Here is a 25844-nt window from a genome sequence, read left to right on the forward strand (position 1 = left end):
GTGGGAAGTCCAAGGTCCTCCCCCCTCCATCCAGGTCTGTAGTGAGGAGCTGCAGGCAGGCCTGCTTTTTGTCCCACCAGGCTCCCACATGGTTAGCTTTACACCTGAAATAACAACACACAAACTGTATTCATTTAAACACTGCCTGGTCCCATTATATCTAGCCTCTTCTTGTCTAACTCTCATATCTTGCCTAGCCCATATTTAGTGATCTGTGTAGCACCAGTCTTACCGGAAAAGATTCAGCATGTCTGACCTGGCAGCTTGCTTCACTGCGGCTGCCCTAGAGAGGAGAGGCATGGCGGCTGCCTAACTTCCTCTCTTCCCAGCATTCTGTTCTATTTACTCCACCCACCAATGTTCTAACCTATCAGGCCAAGCAGTTTCTTTATTAATTAACCAATGAAATCAACAGATTGATATATGACACTCCCATAGCACAGGTCTAGGAAGGTGAGCATCCACACAGGCTAGGCTCCCACAAAGCCAGTACATGCAGTAGGATCAAAACCCATTGCCATTGTCCTTGGCTTCTCATCAGCCCTCATTGTCTGCCATGTTCAGAGAGTCCAGTTTTATCCCATGCTCTTATAGTCCCAGTTCAGCTGGCCTTGGTGAGCTCCCAATAGATCAGCCCCTCTGTCTCAGCAGGTGGGTACACCCTCGCTGTCCTGACTTCCTTGCTCATGTTCTCCCTCCTTCTGCTCCTCATTTGGACCTTGAGAGCTCAGTCTGGTGCTCCAATGTGGGTCTCTGTCTCTATCTCCATCCATCGCCAGATGAAGGTTCCACTGATGGCTCTTCTGGTACCGAGATCAAGTCTCCTTGCTGGCCAGGTAACTTGCAAACAAAAGGCCTACCTTGCTTGCTGCAGGCAGGCTATTGAATCAAAGGGACTCCCCCAACCCGGTTGCACTCACGACTTGATCCCAGCACCCAAACAGGCTGAGCTGGTGGATGTTCCTATAGTGTTTTATCACAGCAATATAACTACACCCATTGTGCCCATGAATTCTCAGTTGTAGAAACATCACTGGAGTGTGGTTGTCCTATGAAGAATCTCACTCTGGAAAGCTCCAGAAATATTTACCTGTCCACAACTCCTCAGTTATGGGTGTCTCTTACTTTGAAGAGTCATCATGACCATGACATGTCTTATAAAGCAAAACGTTTAACTGGGGCTGGATCACATTTCAGAGGTTTAGCCTATTATCAATATGGTGGGAAACAAGGCGGCACACAGCCAGACATGGTGCTAGAGAGGTAGCTGAAAGTTCTACATCTGGATTGGCAGATGGCAGGAAAGAGTATGAGCCACTGGCCCATCTTGGGCCTACAGACCTAGCATATCTGACAGACTTTTCTGTGAAGCAGGACGTTCTACAGGGCTGTCCCTCTGTGTCTTGTCAGAGATTGGCAGTCCTTTCCTTTGTGTCCTCTTTGTCCAGTTTGAATAGCGTTCTGTCAGTAGTCAAGGCAAGGGCACTTTCTAGCCTGGTGGCTTACTTTTGCCACACAGAAAGTAAACTCCATGTGGAGTTTCTTCAATGTCCGTCATCTTCTCTGAAGTAGATTGGTGCTGCCAAGGGCAGACATGTCTCTTTATCATAAATAAACCGATGTTATCTAAAATGCCATATTCTGTAGATCTCTGAAGTGTTTGAAGATGACCTGTCTATCTAAAGTATCTCTGTTTGACCCTGAAAACATACCTAATATGACTGTAAGTTTGATTGTAATGACTACTAACTATTAACTTACATTTCTTTATATCCTAATTAGTTGGTAATGGTAACTTTCAAGTACTAGAAATTTTCATTATATTGCTAAATGAGCTGTATAGGTACAATGCCTTGAACATGATTAGAAATGTATGTACAGTATGTTCTAACAAAATTAATCTCAAATTTGTATCAATGTGCAAAGATCTATATCAATGCAAAATATTTAAAATAAGTAGTTGCTTTCTTTTGGTTTAAAAGTAGACTTAATAATCTACCTTTTTATTATTTCTCTGTTCCCTTCTTTTTCTTTCTGAGTAGATATACCTTTATATCCTATTGTATCTATATTCTCTTTTTTTCTTTTTAGAGTAGATTCAGTAATATACCTTTATATCCTATCATATCTATATCCCTCTGTTTCATTTAGAATGAGTTCCCTGAATCTGTTCTCCTTTGTTCAGCTTTTTTCATGACCATTACCAGTAACAACTTGTAGCCAATTCCCCTAAACAATGATAAATATCCATAACCCAATGACACACTAAAACTACCCATCCCACCTCTTGGGAATGTGGGTGTCATGTTCTTAAAGTTACTTCCTGCTGTCTGGGGGCAGCAACATCTTTAGGGGATCCTGAAAAGAAAATTTGGGTTAGTTGTGACGTCCTGGGAGACATAATTGTATCATTTGTTGTCTAGTCTTTGTAATGGGAAAGTGCACGGCTTATCTCAAGTTCTAGCTAGAGTAGACTGCAAGGTTGAGTCATTTCAGTTAACCGCCTCCAAATTGTCCTGAGTAATTTGTAATTCAAAGCCAATCTTAAGGTAGTGGTTTTCAGCCTAGTGAGGTTATCATAGTCCTAGTGGAATCATTATTGTGGGGCCCCATCATCCTTTTAGAGACTTCAAAGCTCACTGTTATGCGTAGTCTTAGTTCACTGCAGAAAATTTAAATATTTTAAATGTCATGTGCAGCAGATCTCAGATTAAAGGATCAATATTTGTTATGTACATCTAGAGTACAAAACTTAATTCCTACTTACCGGAGAGTGACTCAAACCTGAAATCATGTACAGGAAGGTAAATAAAATATTTTTTTAGACCTAGTACTCTATGTGACCATTAATATCATGACAAAAGTATGTGTGCATGTATATACATATATATATAATATAATATAAAATTTGAGATAATATTTATACCTTAAAAAGCTGTTAAAGATTTATAATAAAGCCAAAATATTATGAGAATAGTGGCAATAAAATAGTCCCTAAATGATGGGGGAGAGTCTTCTGGCTTGTGTTAATTTTATTGGTTAAATTAAGAGACTGCCTTGGCCCTTTAATAGGACATAAAATTAGGTAGGCGGAGTAAACAGAACAGAATGCTGGGAGAAAGAAGCTGAGTCAAGGAGTCGCCATGATTCTCCCACTCCAGACAGACGCAGGTTAAGATCTTTCCTGGTAAGCCAGCTCATGGAGCTACACAGATTATTAGAAATGGGTTAGATCGATATGTAAGAGCTAGCCAATAAGAAACTGGAACTCATGGGCCAGGCAGTGTTTAAAAGAATACAGTTTCCATGTAATTATTTCGGGTAAAGCTAGCTGAGCGGGTGGCTGGGTGCCGGGGATGCAGCCCGCCGCACTTAATACTACACCTAAATTTTAGTTTTTCTTCTTTCCCTTATCAGGTGACTCTTCTGATATGATACAGAGATTTGGAATTTTACTTTAACAAGCATGCTTGAGTTTAGAGAAGGAGAGAGTCACACTCCAACTCCAAAGCTAGCTTTAATTTCAGTTGGACTGGGACTACAAAAAGAACATTTGTATCATATGCTTATAGAGAACAGCAAAAACAAATGTTTAGGAAGATTTATGAAATTTTATCCAGTTGGAGATGTGATATGCTAATAGGCCAATTTACTTTTGTTCTTTGGAAATATTTTCTAGATGATTTATCCTTTTTCTTCAGTTGTCTCATATGTCTTGTGGTCTTCAGATTCCTTAGCTGGATGCCTTCATTCTCCTGAAAGACAAAAACAAAATCCTGCCCCAACCATAACTTTGAGGAGTTATATCTGATCAAATGAAAAGCATTTGTTAGTTGTATAGGTTAGTATAGATTGAATGCTAATGCTGTTTGATGAATTATGACTTCTTCTAATTAAGGGGTCTCTCTTGTTCAAATCTAATCTTTGTAATATTTGTTTTATGGTTGCTCCTGAACTTTTTGTTCTTACTTCTGTAGGGGGTTTATCATTCAGGACAGTGTCTTTTTTCTTTTTTTTTTTTCCCAATAGGCATTAGGTTCTTTAATTGCTCTGGGAAGCGGTTTCCTCCATGATGACAGGAAATGATTGCACAGAATTTTGCATAGGGGCCTGCTAGAGGCTGCTCAAGGCGTTTCCCTATGGCAAAAGTTTACCTTGACTGTTCCTTGCTGATCTACATGCCTGCCTTTGCCACACCTTCTGCATAATCCATAAGGGAGGGGAATTCTGTTTGGATCATGCTTAGAAAAAACATTGTTTCTAGGAACTCCCTGTTTACAGTCCCTTTTTAGGTGACATTATGAGATGAAATATTGATTATATCTCAGATACATTCCTCCAAGAGTGCTGATTTTACCTTAACAATCTAATTAGCATTTTGCATTGTGCATTAGCATTTTCAAAAGCCAGATTCAATTATTTGTCTAGCTTCTGAATATGCTATCATTCTATTTACTGTAACTTTAGTAAATGACTCAATTTTCTTTCCTATTTCTCCAATTCTGTCCCAAGCATTCAAAACCACTGTATGGCATAAAGCTAAGGTGTGGTCATCATATAGAGATTGCCTTTCTCCATTAGCATAATCCCCCTCTCTAAAAAGTTGGTCTTGGGAGATTTCCATACCTCTAGCCCTACTTTGTTGTTCAATGGTCTTAGTCTCATTTTTCTACTGGATCCTCCATTGTAACTGAGGACCAGGATGTCCTGGACCTCCCTCTGTAGACCAGGCTGTCCTTGAACTCACAGAGATCTGCCTGCCTATGCCTCCCAAGTGCTGGGATTAAAGGTGTGTGCCACCATACCTTGAATTTACAGAGATCTGTCTATTTTTGCCTCCCAACCATTGAGATTAAAGGTGTGTGCCACCATGCCTTGAACTCACAGAGGTCTGCCTGCCTCTTTCTTCCAAGTGTTGGGATGGAATAAAGGTGTGTGCCACCACACCCAACTACTCTCTTTTATTTTAAGGATTTCAACCTTTTTTTTTTCTCCCAAGCCTGTATATATTTTTTAAACACACTGTAAACCATTTAGAGGTTTTCTTTGTCTTTGAGTCTATCTTTACTGTATCTCTCTCTTTTACTGACTATGTGAGTCTTTAATTTGCTAAGCAATATGGAGAGGATTAAAGCCGTGGCTTTGACAGCTGAATCCAGCCCATTCATTAGCTTTCTGAGATTCCAACCTCATGACAGAGGTACCAGCTGTAGCCATGTTTATTGCCACAACTCTATGGTATTTCAAGGTCCCTGCCAACAAGCAGGCTGTAGCAGTATGCTCACTGACCATACTCAAATGCACTGTAGGCGAACCTCCTGCCTGAAAGAGTCAGAGTTTGCACTGGCAGGATGGCCCAGAAAGCCAGCATTTTTAAAAGCATGGCTTTTTTTCCTGCTATGTCTGAAAACCAAAAAGCATGCAGTCAGCTTTTCATCAACACCATTTAAGTGTTTTGTGGCAGGACCTCTTAAAAGAACTGCAAGGTTTTACAGCTAAAGCTGAGTCAGGAAGCCTCTCTTAAATGAGCGTGCTCGCCTCTAGTGAGCAGAGCCCAGCCAAGAGAGTACTGCTATCAATAAGCCACGCTTAACACTTCTTATTTTATGTCTAGAATTAGTTCCCCAGCTCTCTCAGGCTTTATGTGGATGCAGTTGTCCATGTGGGTGCGATTTGTTGACTGAGTTTTCTGTTCTACCTGGTTCCTGCAGTTGTTAAGTCCCAAAGAAATCACACAGAGGTCTACATTAACTATAAACTGATTGGCCCATTAGGTCAAGCTTCTTATAGCTCCTATAATTTACATTAGCCCATTATTCTTGTCTATGCTGGCCACGTGGCTCAGTACCTTATTCAGTGAGGCAGTCACATCTTGCTCTTCCTGTGGCTGGGATAGGACTGCCGAACAAGCTTTCCTCTTCCCAGAATTCTCCTGTTCTTGTTGCCCTGCCTCTCCTTCCTGCCTGGTTGTCCTACCTATACTTCCTGCCTGGCTATTGGCCAATCAGCATTTATTTAAAATATAATTGACAGAATACAGACCTTTGTTCCACACCACTTCCCCCTCGTTTTTTTTAAAACAAGAACTCTGAATCTGATATCCTTTGTTTAGCTTTTCTCCTGACTATTAGCCATAACAACTTGTAACCAACATTCTAAACAAATGAAACTATCCATAGTCCATTTTTTGGGAATATGGGTGGTTCTTGTTTTTAACAGCTGGATTTGGATTTTTTTTTTTAATTTTTCTGGTGAGACATGTTCTCCTCAGTAACTGGGAATGACTGAACCACGTTCATCATTGGGGGCCTGCAAGAGGCTCCCCATGGCATTTCCCAATTGGAATCAGGTTGCCTTGTCTGTCTTTTGTTGACCTACATTCATTGATCCAATGTCGGCCTTTGTCACACCTCCTACGTATACCTGAAGGCTGAGTCCTCCTCTTTCTGCCAATTCCAGAGGAGACATTATTCCTAGGAATCCCTTGTCTACAATCTCTTCTCAGATATCCCATTCTACCACAATTAAAACATTTGATATTTTGATGTCTTCTCTTATCATTGGAAATTGCTTTTCCTTCCTGAGCTTCAGTACCATAGTCAACTGTCTCGACATTCATTTTGTGCGAGACCCATTCATCCATGGGTGCTGATCTGATCTTTAAAGGCTTAAGGATCCTTTTGCATTCTACATTGGCATTTTCATAAGCCAAAGACTCAATTGGTATATGTCTAGCTTCTGGACCAGTTACCCCTATTTGTACAGCCCTAATTGGTCTTTGTAAAAAGTCACTAAAAGTTTCTCTCTGACCCTGTTTAACCCTAAGATATGATTCAATTCTCTTTGTTGGTTCCTAAATCCTGTCTCAAGACTTTCAAGATGCTGTGCTACATAGGGACAGGTGTGTTCATCAAAAAGAGTTTGATCCTGAGATTCAGAGTAAAGTTCCTCTCCTAGAATTTGATCTAGGGAAATCTCAAATCCTTTTGTTTTTTCCTGTTGTTCTAAAATTCTAGCTTCTTCCTTAACAAAGCACCTCCCAAGTAACTGCAGTCCATTTTCTAGAACTGCTAAGATTAACTGAGTCTAGTCTTGTGGCATTGCTTTGTTACTGGAAGCCCTCATTTTGACCATTTCCCTAACAAAGGACAAATGTAGTCTATAAGTTACAATTGCTTATTTAATTTCCTTTTGATCAGTCATATGTATGGACTCCCATTAATATTCTTTGACAACCTTAGGGTACTTGGGGTCAGATACTCTTTCTGATGTTATTATTGAAAAGGCATGCAGAACTCTAGGGAAGCTATCCTGAAGATTTTTATGTACTAATGAGGCTAAATTTTGTCTTTGTACCTTTTGTCCCTGGTCATCAAATTTGATGTTTGTCAATCTTTTCAAATATATTTACCACTGCCTTCTGTTATATCTGGATCTCCTGTCCAGTGCTCTGTTCTAATCCCCTCATTGAGGAGTCCAAGATATGAAATCTGTCCAGTAGAGATAATGTCTCATCCTTGCACATAATCTTTATAGGATGCATATTACCTTCCTGGAGAGACATTCTGTCAGTCAATCTGTCATACCCCTTCGACAGAGTCCGATTAATACATTCAACAGTGAAGGCATAAGTCACAAAAAATGCCACACCAGTTTGGAATTATGATTAATAGGGTGGTATTTATTTAAAGGGGAAAAAACTTACAGATCACTGTCCCAGGCAACAGCCCTCTATGCAACCATGAACGGAGTCTAGTCGCTGGTGGAGCAGGAAGTGAAGAGAGAGAGGAGAGGGAAGTGGCCGCTTTTTTAAATGGAGAGAGACCATGCCCCAATGGGCTGGTATCTCAGCAGCTATTGTATGGAGGAGTGGGAGGACCTCCCGCAACACAACAGTACGAATTCTTTCAAGTAATGCTTTAGCACACACTGTCATTGATTGAATTTTATGTGCCAAATCAGCTGTATCCTTCTCAGAGTGCTGAATTTTCCTTTGAATAAATTACTGTGAGTACCTTTTCTAAAAGTACCTCAATTGACTGAGTTTTGTTAGTTAAATTGTTTGTATCCTCTTTCAGAGTTCCAACCTCTTTTCTGAGAAGCTTGTATAAATCTGTAAAGACTGCTTTATTCCTAAAAGTGCCTCATTCTTAGCCCTATTGTCAAACCATATTTTTATGAAAAAGATATTGAAGACAAGACTAATACCCCGAGTCAAGAATAGTGATAATCATATAAGTCTTGTAAAACCTTGTACATGGTATAAGTAAAGAGGTTATTGAAATGTTGGAAGGTTGTCTGACATATTGACCTTTTAAATTATAAAGTTATAAATTATATTTCAATTTATAAATCTTACTTATGGTTGATTTTGAGCTGGAGTAGGTGCAATAACCATTACCTGCCAGTAGATGTCATGGGCCACCTACAAAACAAACCCAGCGGGACCTAGAAGTGCACTTGGAGACACGTGGCTAGTCTGAATATGATTTTATTAATCTAAGCTGAAAGATATGCTTAGATTAATAATAGTTCTTTAGTAGAAACCACAGACTGTGTGCGCTGATCGGTCAGCAGCCACAGACAAGGATAACAAGATAACAGAAGGCCCCTGGGAAAGCTGTATCCTGTCTGAGTTTCCACACAGTGCCTGGCAGCGGGACACAAGCACCAGGGAAAGCGTGCGGGGACTTGAAGCTGCTCCAAGGTGTGTAATGAGATAATATAAAGAACCATGGCTAATCTGTAACAAGAAAAGCTGCTGCTGCATAAGAATTCTATAACCAAATGAACTGCTGGCTCTGTGCTGGCTGAGCCGGCCTGAAGGAGGACTCAAGCCGAGCCGGGCTTGCTCTAAGCCCAGCGGTGTGTAGTCACAGCTGGGGGTTCTAAAACCAAACGTTCAGGTGCCAGATGATGACGGAAGTCACAAAATAATCCCATACCAGTTCAGAATAATGAATAATAAAAGGGTTATTTATTTAAGGGAAAACTTACAGATCACTGTCCTCGATAACAGTCCTCTGTGTGAACAAGAACAGAGTCTAGCAGCCAGAAGCAGGAGCCCGAAGCAAGAGAGACAGGGCACGCTTTACAGGTGCTTTTACTGTATCAGAGACCACATCCAAGTGCACTGGTATCTTAAGGGCTATTGGCTGAAGGAGCGGAATGTGTGCCCACAGCAGCCAGGGAAATAATCTCCCCACCCCCAAACTCCCTCTTACAAACATTTCCTCTCTTAACTGAATTAACTACAAATTACCTTATATTTCTAAAAATGGACAAGCATCTTGAATTGTGTAACACATTAAAATAGTTTCATACATTGAAAGGGTTTACTATCAATGTCATTGTTTATAGGATTTTTTTAAAAAAATATATTTATTTATTTTTTGTGTCTGAGTATTTTGCCTGCAGGTATGTCCTTGCAGACCATGCCCTCAGAAGTCAGAAGAGGGCATTGGATTCCTGAAATTAGAGTTATGGATGGTTATAAACCACTGTGCCAATGCTAGGACCTGAACCTGGGTCCTTTACAAGAGCAACCAGCACTTCTAACCACAGAGCCCTATCTCCAGCTCTTCATCCATAAGATTTTTGACCAAAAGAATTCGCTGGCATTTTTTCTTTGCAATCCACCTTTTTTTCCTGTTTTTCTTCTGCTTGTCTTTAATGTTATACATATGAATAGTTTCCAAAGTATGGATGTTTATGGAGTCTAGGTGTGTCTGTGTATGGGTACATGTGTGCCAGAGCATGTGATTGCCATAACATTTATGTAGAGGTCAGGGGACAACTTGGGGAAGCCAGTGTTTTCCTTCCATCATGCAGGTCCTGGGATTGAACCTAAATAGTCAGGTTTGATGGCAATTGACCAGTCGAGTCATCTTGTTGTCCCACAAACCAATTTTAAAACTGTATAAATAGATTAATGCACATTGAAAATTATGGTAATTTCAATTGCTTTGTATTTTTCAGGATTCTTAACCGTAATCCTCTCACAATTGTTGAAGATCCCTACTTTTTTAAATTGCCAGCATTAAAATATCTGTAAGTATTATGATAGTCTTATAGTTTATGAGATGACTCCTATCCTTCTTTCTGATTTCCACTAGAAAGTATACCTTCTCATTTCTTATTAGTTATTTGATAATATCATACACTTTGTTTTGATCACATTCATCCCTTCCCCAACTCTTCCCAAATCTACACCCCTTCCCTACCCACCCAACTTTGTGTGCGTGACTTTTCCATGGAGCATGAACAACCTACCTGAGGCCACACTCTCAAAGCCTTCAGGGTACATACCCATATCAGAAAACTGAGGAGAAGAATCTGTACAGAGAATTAATCAGACATACAAGGGAAGTGCACTCAGTAGTCAAGCTGCTTTGCCCTTTCAGTCCTAGCCCAACAAATCAGACAGCTCCTCTATATGTCTTTGTAAACTTTAGATTGTTCTTCTGGTGTTTATTTTTTAAATCAAAAAACGATTAGCAAGGCATCTGGTCTAACATAAAGTTATTTTATAGCTTTGTTTCTGCTAATGGTGCATACTAAAATCTTTGACTTGGTCATTTTGGCATTAAGATAATTAGAACCATCTTGGCTCCTGGGGAAATTTAGTTGTTTACCTTGATCATTAACCAGAGCTAAGATCTAAGTCAACTCTTTAAGTGGAACTCATATGCCTTGCTATGAAACATGTTCTTGTATGTATTTTTATTCATTAAAACTCTGTATAAGCTATCATCCTAATTGTCAGTTAGATAGTACAGTCTAGGGATATGTAATCTTCTTGACAATCCACAGGGAAAAATGCCCAGTAGATAAGGATATTTCCATAAGATAAATACACTACAATACAGGGAGTGTTGGTGGGGGTCTCTCCACATCTCCTCACACCATGCCAGATGCCAGGGAAAGATTGTAGTAGCAACATGTAAAGGCAGAACAGAAGCAAAAGACAGTCTGGAGTCTGTAACCTCGTAGCCATGCTTAGTGAGGTTCTCCCATCAAAGAGTTTTCCTCCTGGTGGGCTGACACCCTGAACTTCAGTTACCAACTAGTGCTCCTCTGACACTGGCCACTGGCACATGCTTATTCAAACTATCACACTGTGTGTGTGAGCTTCTATAGTAGTAGGTTCCCAAACAACTTTTTCAAAAAATCTTTAGCGTTAGTATTTCTCCCTGTATTCTATCCTCTACTTTGCTCATCAAAGGGTACTTTGTCGTAAAGATAAAAAGTCAGTTTTAGTTTTAACTTGATTATTTTTAAATGCTATTAAAGGGCTGGAGAGGTGTCTCATCAATTAAGAAGAGTGTCTGCTAGTCTTGCAGAGAACCTGAGTTTGATTTCCAGCACCCAAGGTGGCTGATCATAACTGCCTTTGTTTTTAACTCTGGAAGAATCCAATGCTTTTGGCTCTCATAGACACCTATACTCACGTACAGATTCCCCCCCATAGACTCATATACACACAATTTATAATAAACTGAATCCTTTCAAAAGTTACTAACAAAGAGAAGGATGAAGATAAGATAAATAATGGGCAAGACATTCAGCCTGGGGAAAACCAGTATTGAAGATCATAGAGAGATATGCAATGTAGATGAAGCTGGTATCTGTGGTCGAGACCTTTTGCTGCTCTATTTGAGGACTTGCATTTGAATCCTAACACCCATGTGGGTAGCTCACAATATACTATAACTCCAGCCCCAAGAGATCCAATCCCCTTTTCTGGCTTCCATGGCACCCCCATACATTCATGTGCACCTACTTAGATACACAGATACATATATGTACAAAATAAATTGATAAGAGAGATGAATATATCATCTCAGAAAGCAGAGAAACATATTTATATATATATATATATATATATATATATATATATATATAAAATAAAAGAACGTAAAATGTGAAGTAGTAGTTATATGGTAAATGCAATATGAAAATGAAAAGTAAGAAGATAGATTCTATTCAATGCCATCTCATTAAGTGGATGATATAAGTAGTACTAGATATAGTAGGCTCTATAGAAGTTTCTTCTCTGATGGGCTTACTTACTCCTGAGACAGATACTTTTATAGGAAAGCCAGAGTGTAAGTAACCACTTGTAATGAAAATGGCTCCTCATGAAATCTTTCTCTCCTTCAGAGACCTGGGGACAACACAAGTACAACTGACAATGCTTGGGAACATTCTCATGATGACCCTGCAACTGGAACATCTGTAAGGTTTATTTTCTTAGGATAACTTCACCTAGCTCTTTTAAATATTTGTTTTATGCTAGTTTTTTTGTCTTATCAATTTCTTGTCAGGATTGTTGAGATAAAAATTTCATGCAATTAAGTTCAAATCATAGTTAGCTAACTACTACTACAGAGCTTAGGTAACTATGCAAGCTCTATCATCCCCAAAAGACCCATCATGGGCAGTGAGATGGCTCAATGCATAATACTATGAAAGCCTGGTGACCTGAGTTTAATTCCTAGAACTACATTAAGGACGGAGAAAGTCAACTCAACAAGGATGCCTTCTTACCTCCACGAGTGCTCAAACAACACATGCACACATAACATAATAATAAAAGTTCAAAGGCCTCCTGTGCCTTTTTAGTCACTCCTCTCACCCTTTAATCCATCACTATTCTTATTTCTGAGCCTATAGTTTCTCTTTTCCAGAATGTCTCATAAAAGACATTTCATAGTGTGTGGCCATTTGTATCTGTCTTCTCTTCACTGGGTGTGATTCTTAGTATATCTCGTCAGCAGTGCATGGCAGTTGCTCCATTTACTTAATTTTTCAGTTTTTCTTAAGGCATTTACCTGGATGGAGGGTGTATTCAGTTAGTAGAATGTTTGTCCAGCATCATGATGCCCTGGGTTTATATAAACCAGGCATGGTGGTAAATACCTGTCCTTCCCAGCACTTATGGAGAGGAAGCAAGAGAATAGCAGATTAAGGTGTCTTTGACTGCATAAGTAGTTTCTGACTAGCCTGGGATACATATGAGACCCTGTCTCAACAACAACAAAAAGTTGCCTTTCTACTAGCTGATAGCTAGTAATGTTTGTGTCCTTGTAATCTGATTTGCATTTACTTAATAATGGGTGCTGTGGACTGTCTAGTTGTACTCGGATATATCTTAGTGCTGGGTATTTAACTCTGTGTCCATACAGATGTTTTTGTTCTTGCTGAGCTTTGGTTTTAGTTTGTCTTTGAGACAGGGTCTCTTTTATATAAGCCAGGTTGCCTTTGAACTTGCTGCCATCCTGACTTTGCTCCTGAATTGTGTCTTCTCTGACTTTACAGGCTTTTGCCACCATACACATTTTTCTTTTACTAATAATCTCTTTTTCTTTATTTTGTATGCATGTATTTGTGTCTGTGAATGTGAGTGGTAAGTACATGCTGTGATACTCATGTGAAGATTCATAGACAACTTCCAAAAGTCTCCTTCAACCATGTAGGTTCTGAGTATTGCAAATGCCCTTAATCCATGGAGCCACCTTGCTGAGTGAGTTGTTTTCTTTACTCTGCATGCAAGTCCTTTCTTCCACGTATGTGTTTAGTAAGTTCCGTCTCTCTGGTATGCCTTGCATTTTCACTAATATGAAGGGCACATGTTTTTTAATTTTTATGTGTTATGCACTCTAGCAGTGTTTCTTCTATAGCGTGTGCTTTTTGGTGGCTTACACAAGAAATCTCTGTCTGAGTTACCCTCTGTTGGAACTGCAGCACAGGTGGGTAAGAATGGCATGGGGATAATAGTTTGGAGGATACCCAGCCTGGAAGTCTTGCAGAGGGCAACCAAGTAGTCAGAGTTTTCTTCAGCAGCAAGCGTTGCCTCTCCCTCTCTTTCCAGAATGCCCTGGCCAGTGCTATACCCTGGCCCTTCACTGCAAAGGACCAGGCAGTGGCTACCTGCCTGGCATGATCTCTGCCTGTGACATTTTCCTCTTGGGTAAGGTAGCACAAGTCCCCCCATGGTTCTCTGGTTCTAGGGAGAAAATCTCCCAGGAGGCAGGTGACAGTTTTGCAAATGAGTTTTCTAAAGATTCAGTGGAAGCTGCTCCAGATTCAATTAACAACATGCTCATGGTCAGGCGATGCACAGTGCATGCCTTCTCCAGCCTGATAAGAACCATGTGGGGCTTCTTTAACACCCCACTCAGATGCCTGAAGAATCACTACGAAGCAGTGTCCATGGAGATGTGCTTACAGAGAAATGCAGGTTTTTGAGGAAGATGAGAAGGACCTGGAGCAGAAGTGTCAACACTACAGCCACCCCGTGTGACAAGAGATGGCACTTCATCCTGGTGATTCCAAAGAGGAGCACACTGCAGGCAGGAAAGAAAGTAGCAAGAGCAGAAAACACAGCAGCAACAGTAGAATCCCAGTGCATCCCAAAGGACTCATGGCATTCAGTCTCCACCTCTGAAGATAAGGACAATGAGTCAGTGCAGGAATATGGTGACCCAACCTGAAACACCAGTGACTGTTTATATTAAAGTGACATTTTAGACATTAAAATCCCTCTCTTTTTTGGTAGAGCTGCATTTTGAACCCACCAACTATTTTACAAGTTCTTTGGTGACAAAAAACAAAAACAAAAAACAAAACAGAAAAAAAAACCATGAATGCTGAAATCAGAGCCAAGATAATGGCTGGCCCCTTTTCCTTTGGATGTTCTGAAATCATGTACTATCACAGGTATATAACTGACTGGAAAAAGGAAACAAAATGTTATAATAAAATGATTAAGAAAAAAAGTGTAAGGGGAAATGAGTGACTACTTGCTCACTAACCAAGTGCTCCAAGAGTCCTTTCTTCACTGCTTTGATCCACTGAACGCATCTGAAAGCAGAGAACACTGGGCAGGGACTCTCATCCCATCGCCTCTGGAACTGGAGTTAGACCCTTCCATAAGCAGAAAACAGTAGACTATGGCCATATTGTTCTTACTTTGTGTCTTTACAGTCCTTTGCTTTTCTCTTGTTTTGTGGTGTGTGTTTCACACACATGCATGAAAGAGAAAGAGAAAGGAGAAGGAGAGAGATGAGAGGAGTCTCTAGGGGTTGAATGGGTTGTAGTACAAACGTCCCAAGGTCAAAGCTGTATTGGTTCCTCGTGTTTATCTATCCATTCAAGTTGGGAGTGTAGCACGATTAATAAAAACCCAGACGCAGATATTGAGGTCCAACCTGAATATCAGAAAAGCAAAGCAGCTGAGCCACTAGAGAGCTCTTACCTCTAAGAAATCATCAGACTAAAAGAGCATGAATTTCTTCCTGTCTCATCCCACCTTATATTCCTCTCTAATGCTGGGATTAAAGGTGTGACTCCCTAGTACTGGGATTAAAGGTGTGAGACACCACTGCCTGGTCTTTTGTGGTTTAGTTTTACTTTCAGGTCTTCAGGCAAACTTTATTTATTAAAATACAATAGAAATATAACTGCAATTATTTTATTGTCTAAAACAAAAAGGAAGGTTATAATTAATATAAGAAATTATATACCATAAGTATAATAACTGTATATAATATATACAGGCAATAAATATAACAACAATGTCTAGTCCATTTGCATTGAACAAATTCAGAGAAAATACTCATTATCTATGTTAGCTTGGTGAGTTCAAAACCTTGTACCTAATTCACTTTCTATCATACCTTGCATTGCCATCCAAAACTGTCTTGATATCTCTCAAACTTGTATACTTTACATTTCCTTAGTGAGTTTCTTTTCTGAGTCTCATAAACACTTAAAACTACAACTATCTAGTCTTCAACTACCTCAGAGACCCAATACTAACTGAGTAAGCAGGAGATGTAAACAAGTGACTTCTAAAAATATGAGAAATGACAGAAACAGCTGGCTGCCTGGACAGTCACCCAAAGTTCCTCTGCAATGTTGGGGCATCCATCTTCGGCCTACAGGCCTAGAATATCTGACAGACTTTTCTATGAAACTGGGTTTTTGAAGAACTGTCCCACCTTGTCTGGGCAAGGTTTGGCAGTCCCTCTCTTTTGGGTCCTGCTTGTCTCATTAGGACAACATACTGTCAGCAGTTGTTGTACCCAGTAGCTTACTTTTGCCACAAAGAAAGCAAACTCCAAGTGGAGTTTTTTATATTCCCATTGTCTTCTCTGAGGTAAAGTGGTGCTGCCAGGAGCATACATGTTTCATTGTCATAAAAAAAATAAAAAAGAACATATGTTACTCGACAATAGAAGTTACAAAATAGGCCCACACAGGTTAAGAATTATGTATAATAAATGTTTATTTATTTAGGGGAGACTCACAGATCACTGTCCTAGATCACAGTTCTCTACATGAATGGGTAACAGGAACCGAGTCTGTCAGCCAGAAACAAGAGCCAGAAGCAAGATTGTTGTTTTGTATAATTACAAATGGTCTCTGAGTAGTTGATTGGGTTGGGTTTATTTTTGTTGTTTTTTTTTTTAGTTCTTATTTGGCGTTCTAGCCAGAATGTTGTAAGAAGGTGCACCATTTCCACAGCTGGTATCCAAAAACCTGTCTCATAGTAGCACTATCAGCATCATGACATCATATCAACCAGGTGGAGTCGTTATTGTGGGGCCCCATAGTCCTCCTAGAAGCTTCAAAGATTACTGCAGGGAAATCTACTGTTCATTGTTGAAAACTTAAACATTAGTCACATAGACATATATTCAGTGAAAGATATGATATAGAAAAAATGAGCATGGAGAAAAGTAAAATATTTCCTTAAAATCTATCTTCTTTCTGTCCCATACCAGATGACTCCTGACATGAGACAAAAATTCAGAATTTTTCTTTTAACAACATGCTTGGATTTAGAGTAGGAAAGCCATTGACTAACTCTAAAGCTAGTTGTATTTTTAAGTAGAAATGCATACAGATAATCAAATTTTGCCATGCAGATAAGATAGAATCACAAATGAGATTTCTCTTTGCTTGGTGATCCTTTCTGGATAATTATCTTTTCAATTTTAGACATCAAGGTCTCTACTCTTTGAAGATGAGTGATTTCCTGCAAAGACAAGAACAGAACCTTGCCCCAACCCTTATGAGGTTTTTTGTTTGTTTGTTTACCACCTGTATGATTATCACCCCTATGGATGAGTTGTCATTTCTCTTTCTCAAGAGGTTTCTCTTTTACAAACCGAATCTTTATTCATTTTGATGGTATCCATAGCTTTTCTTCTCCTGTGGAAAGAGGAATGAAACTCTTCCCCAGCGTAGCACATCTCCTGGTTTCCATTGTGAGGTCAGCACATCCTTGAATATACTGGCTGATTTAATTCAGCAGTTTTTTTCTATTATCCAATGTCTCTCTGCTGCTGTCATTTCTTTCTCATTAACATTAATAAAATTCAAGGTTAATGGAGTTATGCAATCTATTTCTGGGGGTATTTTCCATCCCTTTCTGTTTGTTTAGCATATCCTTTATAATATGATTTGACCTTTCTATAACTGCCTGACCTATAGGATTATTTGGTATACCTGTAATATGCTTTGTATTATAATAAGCAAAAAAACCAGTTTCATTTTCTTAGACACATATGTAGGACCATTATTTGTGCAGGTATATTCATGATGGCCATAACTTCTAATAAATGCATGATTACTGAATCAGCCTTTTCTGAGCTCAAGGCAGTTGCCAATTGAAAACCTATATAACTGTCAATGGTGTGGTGGATATATTTTAATATTCCAAATTCTGTAAAGTGGAACACATCCATCTGCCAGATCTCATTCCTTTGAGTACACTTTTGGTTACTCCCTGAAGGTAATGGTGTTAGGTTATAGAAAGAGCAAGTAAGACTTTTTTTATAATCTCCTTAGCTTGTTGCTATGTAATAGGAAACTTTCTTTAAACCTTTGCTGTTGACATGATGTTTCTTATGAAATTCTGGGTCCTTCAGCACACCTCCAATCCTTAATTGATCAATTTCTGCGTTACCTTGAGCAAGAGGACCTGGCAGACCAGTATGGGATTGGATGTGTGTTATGTATATAGGACAAAGCCTATTCCTGATTATATCTTGCACCTGAATGAATAATAAAGTCAATTCTGTATCATCTGGTATAAATTCAGCTGTTTCAATATGCAATACAATTCTTTCTGCATATTACGAATCAGTAACTATATTGAGAGGTGCTTTAAAATCCCTTTGTACCATGAGAATAGCATACAACTCTGCCTTTTGGACAGAATAATAAGGGCTTTTTTCTGCCTTACTTAATTCTTCTGATTTGTAACCTGCCTTCCCTGATTTATTTGCATCATTATAAAATGTATGGGTTCCAGTTATTGTTGCATCATGTACAATTCAGGGAAGAATCCAAGAAGTTCTCTTTATAAGGCTGATTCTATCACTTTAGGGATAATTGCTATTAATTTCCCCCCAAAAATAGCATAAGCTCTTTTCTCTGGTTCATTGTTTTGCCATAATTTTTTAATTTCATCAGCAGTAAAAGGAACTATAATCTCTGCTGGTTCTATCTATACCTGCTAGTTGACAAAGTCTCAATTTTCCTTTCATAATTAATTCAGAAGCTTTTTCCACATAAGTTTTTAACATTTTGCTTGGTTTATGTGATAAAAAGTCCATTCTAAGATAATATCTTCCCTCTGCATTAAAATTTCTGTAGGGGAAATTCTGGAAGGCAATATGACTAGATCACAATTAAGATTTGAATTCACTCTATCTACGTGTGCCTCCTGTAATTTCTCTTTAATGACCATCAGTTTTTTCTCTGCTTCAGCTGTTAATTCCCTGGGACTATTTAAGTATTTATCACCATCTAAGGTTTTGTTTAAATGGACTATTAGATCAGGTGTTATCTTAACAGCCGGTCATAGACTGGAAATGTTTCCTATAATCTTTGAAAGTCATTAGGAGTCCACAGTCGGCCTCTCCTAATTTATGCCTTTTGTGTTCTAATTTTCTGTAAACCTATTTTGTAACCTAGGTAATTAACAGAATCTCCTCTTTATATTTTTTAAGGGGCAATTTTTAATCCCCATTTTGGCAAAACTTTCTTGACTTCTAAAGTATCTGCATTTGAGTCAGATAACAAAATGTCGCTCATGTAATGGTAGATTATAGACTTAGGAAATGGCTTGCATATTGTTTCCAATTGCTGACTGACAAAGTATTGGCACACGGTGGGGCTATTGAGCATTCCCTGTGTGAGAATGGTCCATTGATATCTCCTAGTAGGCTGAGAATTATTATATGTAGGCACTGTGAAGGCAAACTTTTCTCTGTCCTTTTCTTGTAAAGGTATAGTGAAGAAACAATCCTTTAAATCAATAACTTTGAGAGGCCATCCTTTTGATAACAGAGAAGGTAGAGGAATTCCAGATTGTAGAGGGCCCATAGGTTGAATAACCTTTTTGATAGCCCTTAGATCTGTCACCATTCTCCATTTTCCAGATTTCTTTTCAACAACAAATACACAAGTATTCCAAGGGCTGGTTGATTCTTTAATATGGCAAATATCCAGTTGCTCCTGTATCAGCTGTTTTAAAGCCTGCAGGGGTTTTTATTTTCTAATAATGGACATTGTTTAACCCATATTGGTTTCTCAGTTTAACCATTTTAAAGGCAGAATCGTTAGTACTTCTGAAGGTTTGCTAATTTTTTTGTCTTCTTGTACAGCTGAAATGGCTGGTGACCTTTGTTTATATCATCTTATAATACCCTTCCCAGAAACATGAGTTTTGGGGACTGTGGGAATGTTAACCTGGGTATTCCATTTCTGCAATAGCTCATGGCCCCATAAATTCACTACAATATTAGCTACATATGGCCTCAGCTTTCCTTTCTATTCTTCTGGCCCTATGTACTCAACCCACCTCATGCTTTGTTTAACTTGAGATAGGGTTCCGATTCCATAGGAATTGAATATCTGGCTCTTGAAGAGGCCATTCTGGATGCCAAGATTCTGGAGTAATGATACTCACGGGCTCTACCCATGTCTAGCCATCCTTCAATTACAATGTCATTTATAAACACTTATAGCTTTGTCTTAGACCGCTTATAGAAATCTACCAAAATATGTTTCCTATTTCCTACTGGAGTTTTTGATTCATCCTCCTTGTTTATTCCATCATCCAGAACAGTATGGTTTTTTACAATAGGCACTGGATTAATTTTCCTGGTGAGACATGTTGTTCACAGTAACTGGGAATGACTGGACCTTGTTTGACATCGGGGCCTGTGAGAGGCCCTCCAAGGAGTTTCCCAGTGGTGTCAGGTTGCCTTGTCTGTCTCTTGCCGACCTATATTCATTAGTCCCATGTCAGCCTTTGCCACACCTCCTACATATACCAGAAGGCTGAGTCCTCCTACCCTTTTCATTCCTAGAGCAGACATTATTCCTAGGAATTCCTTGTCTACTGTCCCTTCTTAGATGTCCTATTCTGCCACAATTAAAACATTTGGGATTCTGGTTTCCCCTCATTGGAAATCACTTCTCCTACCCAATCCTCAGTGCTATAGTCAAATGTTTCAACATTCATTATAGGCAATATCCATTCATGTATGGGTGCTGATCTGACCTTTAAAGGCTCAAGAATCTTCCTACATTCTAAGTTGGCATTTTCAAAAGTCAAAGATTCAATAAGTACATGTCTAGCTTCAGGGTCTGTCACTCCTACATGTATAGCCTTAGTTAATCTTTGTAAGAAGTCACTAAAGGGTTCTCTCTGGCCCTGTTTAACCCTAATATATGACTCAATTTTTCCCTAGTTCCTGAATCCTGTCCCAAGCATTTAAAGCTGTTGTGCTACATAGGGACAAGGTTCCCTATGTTCATCGCAGTGAGCTTGTTCCTGAGGATTAGAGTAATGACCCTTGACAAGAATTTGATCCTGGGAAGTCTCAAATCCTTTTGTTTCCCCCTGTTGTTCTAAAATGTTTGCCTCTTCTTCAAATAACACTTCCAAAGCCCCTGAGGTCCATCTTCTAGGACTGCTGAGATTAATTGAAGCCAGTTGTTTGGAGAGCCTTAGTGCTTAAAGCCTGCATCTTCACCATTTCCCTGACAAAAAGGTGAGGGTAGCCCATAAGAAACAGTTGCTTGTTTTTATTTCTTTTAGATTGCTCATCCATGTTGGTTCCCATGCATATTCTTTGACTACCTTAGGGTACTTTGTGCCAGATGGTCTTTCCAATAAAATTACTGGATATGCAGTTAAAACACTGTGTAAGTCATCCTGGGATCTGGCATGAACTGATTAGGCTAAATCCTGTCCTTGTACCTTCTGTTGCTGCTCATCAATTTCAATAAATTCCCCAATCTTTTCAAATCTTTTTACTACTGCCTTTTGTGAAGTCTAAATCTCCTGTCCAGTGTTTTGTTCTCAATGCCCTCACTGAGAATTTCAAGGTATGAAACTTGTCCAATAAAGATATCGTCTCATCCTTGGACAATTTTTTTAAAAGATTTTATTACATATACAATACAGTGTTCTGCCTCCATGTATGCCTGCATGCCAGAAGAGGGTACCAGATCTCATTTTAGATGGTTGTGAGCCACCATGTTGTTGCTGGGAATTGAACTCAGGACTTCTGGAAGAACAGTCAGTGTCCTTAACGTCTGAGCCATCTCTCCAGCCCCCCCCCCCTTGGACAAATTTTGATTGTGTGCGTATTACATTCCTGGAGAGATATCTTATCATTAATCTATCATAACTTTTCTAAAGTTTCCAATTGTTAAATTTAGCAACACAATTTCTTTCAGATAATTTTGTCAAGTTTATGCTATCCCTCTTCATAGTGTTGGTCTCCTCAAATAGCTGTCTATTATTAGCCTGCAAAGTCTGTATTATCTCTAAAAGTGCCTCATTATTGACCCTGTTATTGAAACATTTTTTGAGATAATACTGAAGTCAAAGCTAATTCCTAGAATCAAATAAGGGGATGTTGAAGGAAAATCACATAAGCCTTGCAGAATTCCTTCCATAGTATAAGCAAATAATTATTGAACTCCTAGATAGTTATGTTATTAGTTATTTTTGTAGTTTTGTAGATCTTACCTGTCATAATGCAATTGGAGTATGTATCATAATTGTTATTGTCCAGCAGGTGTCACAGTTGCAGCCATGTGGCTGAAAGATGCTAGCAGCAGTGAACAGCACATGTTGCTTACTTAGGTACTGAAAAATATGCTTTGTTTAACAAATTAAAAGCAGCTATTAAAGTGATCAAACAATTACAAGAGTTGGTACCCAAGGTAAAGAGAAAACCCAAAGTTTTCCATCAGTGTGAGTTGTGCACTGTACATGCCACAAGGATCTCAGGCAGCAGCCTGTAGGCTGGCATGTAATGCACCCAGTGGCAGCGTGTCAGTCATGAGCTAGGGAGTGCTGAGCAGCAGCCTGCTGCATCTGAGTGCCAGCTAGGGCCACGGGCAGGAGAGTCAGTGTCCAATGCGCCACTCAGCCGGCAAACTGATCCCATAAAGTGTGGACTGGTCTGCACATTCGGGTACCAGATGATGACGGAAGTTACAAAATAATCCCACACTAGTTCAGAATTACATGTAATAAAGGGTTATTTATTTAGGGGAGACTCACAGATCCCTGTCCTAGATCACAGTCCTCTGCATGAATGGGGAACAGGAATTGAATCTAGCAGCCGGAAGTGAGAGCCAGAAGAGAGTGAACACACGCTTTACAGCTGCAGTTATAGTATAAGAGACCACGCCCAAGTGGGCTGATATCTTAAAGGCTATTGGTCAAAAGAGCTCCCACAGCAGTTCTTAAAACATCTTAAATGCCATATTCTATAAATCTCTGAAGTGTTTGAAGATGACCTATTTAAAATGTATCTGTTTGAACTTGAAAACATACCTGATGTGACTACAAGTTCAGTTGTAGTAGATGACTAATTACCTGCATTTCCTTGTTATCCTAAGCAGATAGTAATAATACTTTCAAGGACTAGAAATTTTCATTCCATTGTTAAATGAGCTATATAGGTACAACACCTTGAACAAGATTAGAAATGTATATACAGGCTGTGTTAACAAAATTAATCTCAAATTTGTATCAATATATAAAATTTGTATATAAAATACAAAACTCCAATCCAATGTAAACTTTTAAAACTAGTAGTTGCTTTTATCTTATCATATCTAATCCTCCCTTTTTTCTTTTCAAAACAAAAGCCTTGAATCTAGTTGTCCTTTGTTTAGCCCTTTTTCTTATCAATACCAATAACAACTTGTAACTAGTCCCCCTAAACAATGACAAATATCCATAACCCATTGAACAACAAAAAACCACCTATCCCACTTCTTAGGAATGTGGGCATCATATTCTTAAAGTTACTTCCTGTTGTTTGTGAATGACGGTAACTTTAGGAGATACTGAAACAAAATTTGTGGTTAATTGTCAAGTCCTGAGAGAGATAGCTTTATCATTTGTTGTCCATTCTCTGCATAATGGGAAAGTGCAGGGCTTGTCTCAAGTCCTGGCTTGAATAGTATGTTAGGCTATGTCATCTCAGCTAGTCACTTTGAAATTGTTCAGAGCAATTTGTAGTCCAAAGCCGATTTTTTTTTCTTAGTGATGTTATCAAAGTCCTGGAAGAATCGTCATTGCAGGACCCCATCCTCCTTTTGGGAAGTTCCTGAAGTCTCTGTTAGTTATGCTCATGGTTCACTATAGAAAACTGACAAAGACTCAAACCCAAAGTCATGTATAGGAAGATAGATGAAACCTTTTTCTAGAACAAATTAGTACTCTATATGACCATTAATATCATGACAAAAAGTTTAAAATAAAACCAAAAGAATATGAGATTAGTAGCAATATAAAATAGTTTGTGGATATTTCTTTTTCTTCTGTCTTCTATCAGGAGACTCTCTGACATGAGACAGAGATTTTGGACCTCACTTTAATAAGCATGCATGGGTTTAGAGAGGGAGAGCCACACGTGAACTCCAAAGCCAGCTTTAATCTTTAATTAGACTGGGATTACCAAAAGATCATTTTCATTATATGTCTGTAAAGAATAACAGAAAGAAATATTTGGGAAGATTCATGAAAATTTATCCTGCTGGAAATGTGGTATACCAATAGGCTAATATACTCTTTTTCTTGAGACATTTTTTTTCTGGATGATTTGTCTGTCCTTTTTCTTCAGAGGTCTCATTTGTGCAGTGGTCTTCAGATTCCTTAGCTGTATACCTTTATTCTCCTGAAAAGACAGGAACAAAACCCTTCTGCAACCCTAGTATTGGGAACATTCCCTTTTGGCAAGTTATATCTAGTCAAGTGAAAAAAGCATTTATTAGTTTTATAGGTTAGTTCAGATTAAGTGACCATGCTGTTTGATGATCTCTCATGTCTTCTAATTAAGAGATGTCTCTTGATCAAATCGAATCTTTTCAATTTTGATGGTATCTGTAACTTTTCTTCTCCTATGTAAACAAAAGAAAAACCCTTCCCCAAAGTAACACATATCCTTATTGCCATTCCGAGGTCAGTAAATCTTTAAAGTATATTGACTGATTTAATTCTGTAGTTTTTTCTACTATTCAATGTCGCTCCACAGCTGTTGTTTCTTTCTCATTAGAAAGAAAATTCAAAGTTAATAAAGCATCATGCCATATATTTCTGATTGTATTTATTATCCCTTTATGTTTATTTAGCATATCCTTTGGAGTTTGATTTGATCTTACTATAACTGCCTGCCCTGTAGGATTGTGTGCTGTGCCTGTAATATATTTTATGTTATAATAAGCAAAATGGTTTCATTTTCTTAGAGACATATACTAGAGCATTGTCTGTCTTTGGTATACCCATGATGTGGGTTTCTAGTCTATATGTGAATATGTTTTATTACCATTTGTTAATAAAGAAGCTGTTTTGGTCTATGGCAGTACAAAATATAGGTTGCTAGGAAAGCTAAACTTAATTCAGGGAGAAAGAAGGTGAAGTCAGGAGGATGCCATGTAGCCACTCAAGTACAATAGGTAACAAACCACAAGCCTTGTGATAAATATGAAATAATAGAAATAACAGAAATGGGTTGATTTAAGACATAAGAGCTAACTAGGAATATGCCTAAGTCATTTGCCAAGCAGTGTTGTAATTAATAATAGTTCTGTGTGATTATTTGGGTCTGGGTGGCCAGAAAATGAAAGAACAGTCTTTGCTTACAAATGGCACTCAATGTGGGGCAAGAATATCCACATAAAGCCTAAGAAAGCTTTTTTTTTTTTTAAAAAAAAAAAAAGGCTTTTAGACCCACAAAATCAGAAGTCAGCTTGAACTTCTTGGTAGCCACATATTTTTAAAAAGGCTCTGTTTGCTGAATTCGAGCTGAAGAATGGCTCCTTAAAGAGAGGCTTCCCGACTCAATGTTAGCTGGAAAAGCTGTGAGACTCTGTTAAGATATGGCTTCCTGATTCCTACTGGTAGCATAAATGACTCTGGATTCAGGAGTTCCTGTCATAGAGCACTTGAATGGGGTTTGTGGGAAGCATGCTGCAAATTACTTGGTGGCAGCATAAGCCAACTTCTTCTGAGAATTGAGGTGGTAAACATGACTCCCAGACCTCTGCCATGTAGGAAAAGCCAAGCAGGGTGGAACAGAGAGTTGATAGACACTGAAGAAACTCTCTATGTAATTTGCCTTCAATGTGACAAGGCTAGCCATTTGAGCAAGAAACTGCTGTTACCTAGACTGCTTAGTAGCATGCTATATAAACTGGTCATGCAGGACCCACAGAAAAATGATTGCTGAGCTTGCCTAAAAAAGTTGAGGCAGTCCTTCAGTGTTCCTGCTTCGTGAGTTTGCCAGACATTC

At 38.9% G+C, this 25844-nt stretch overlaps 1 pseudogene; it reads left to right on the forward strand.

The window, feature by feature from the left end:
* The window catches only part of LOC121442355, an 89417-nt pseudogene that overhangs the window by 42438 nt on the left and 21135 nt on the right, over positions 1 to 25844 (forward strand).

Source organism: Microtus oregoni, unplaced genomic scaffold, assembly GCF_018167655.1.
Source record: "Microtus oregoni isolate MIOR12 unplaced genomic scaffold, Mior012 000091F_ref0000469, whole genome shotgun sequence".
NCBI lineage: Eukaryota > Metazoa > Chordata > Mammalia > Rodentia > Cricetidae > Microtus > Microtus oregoni.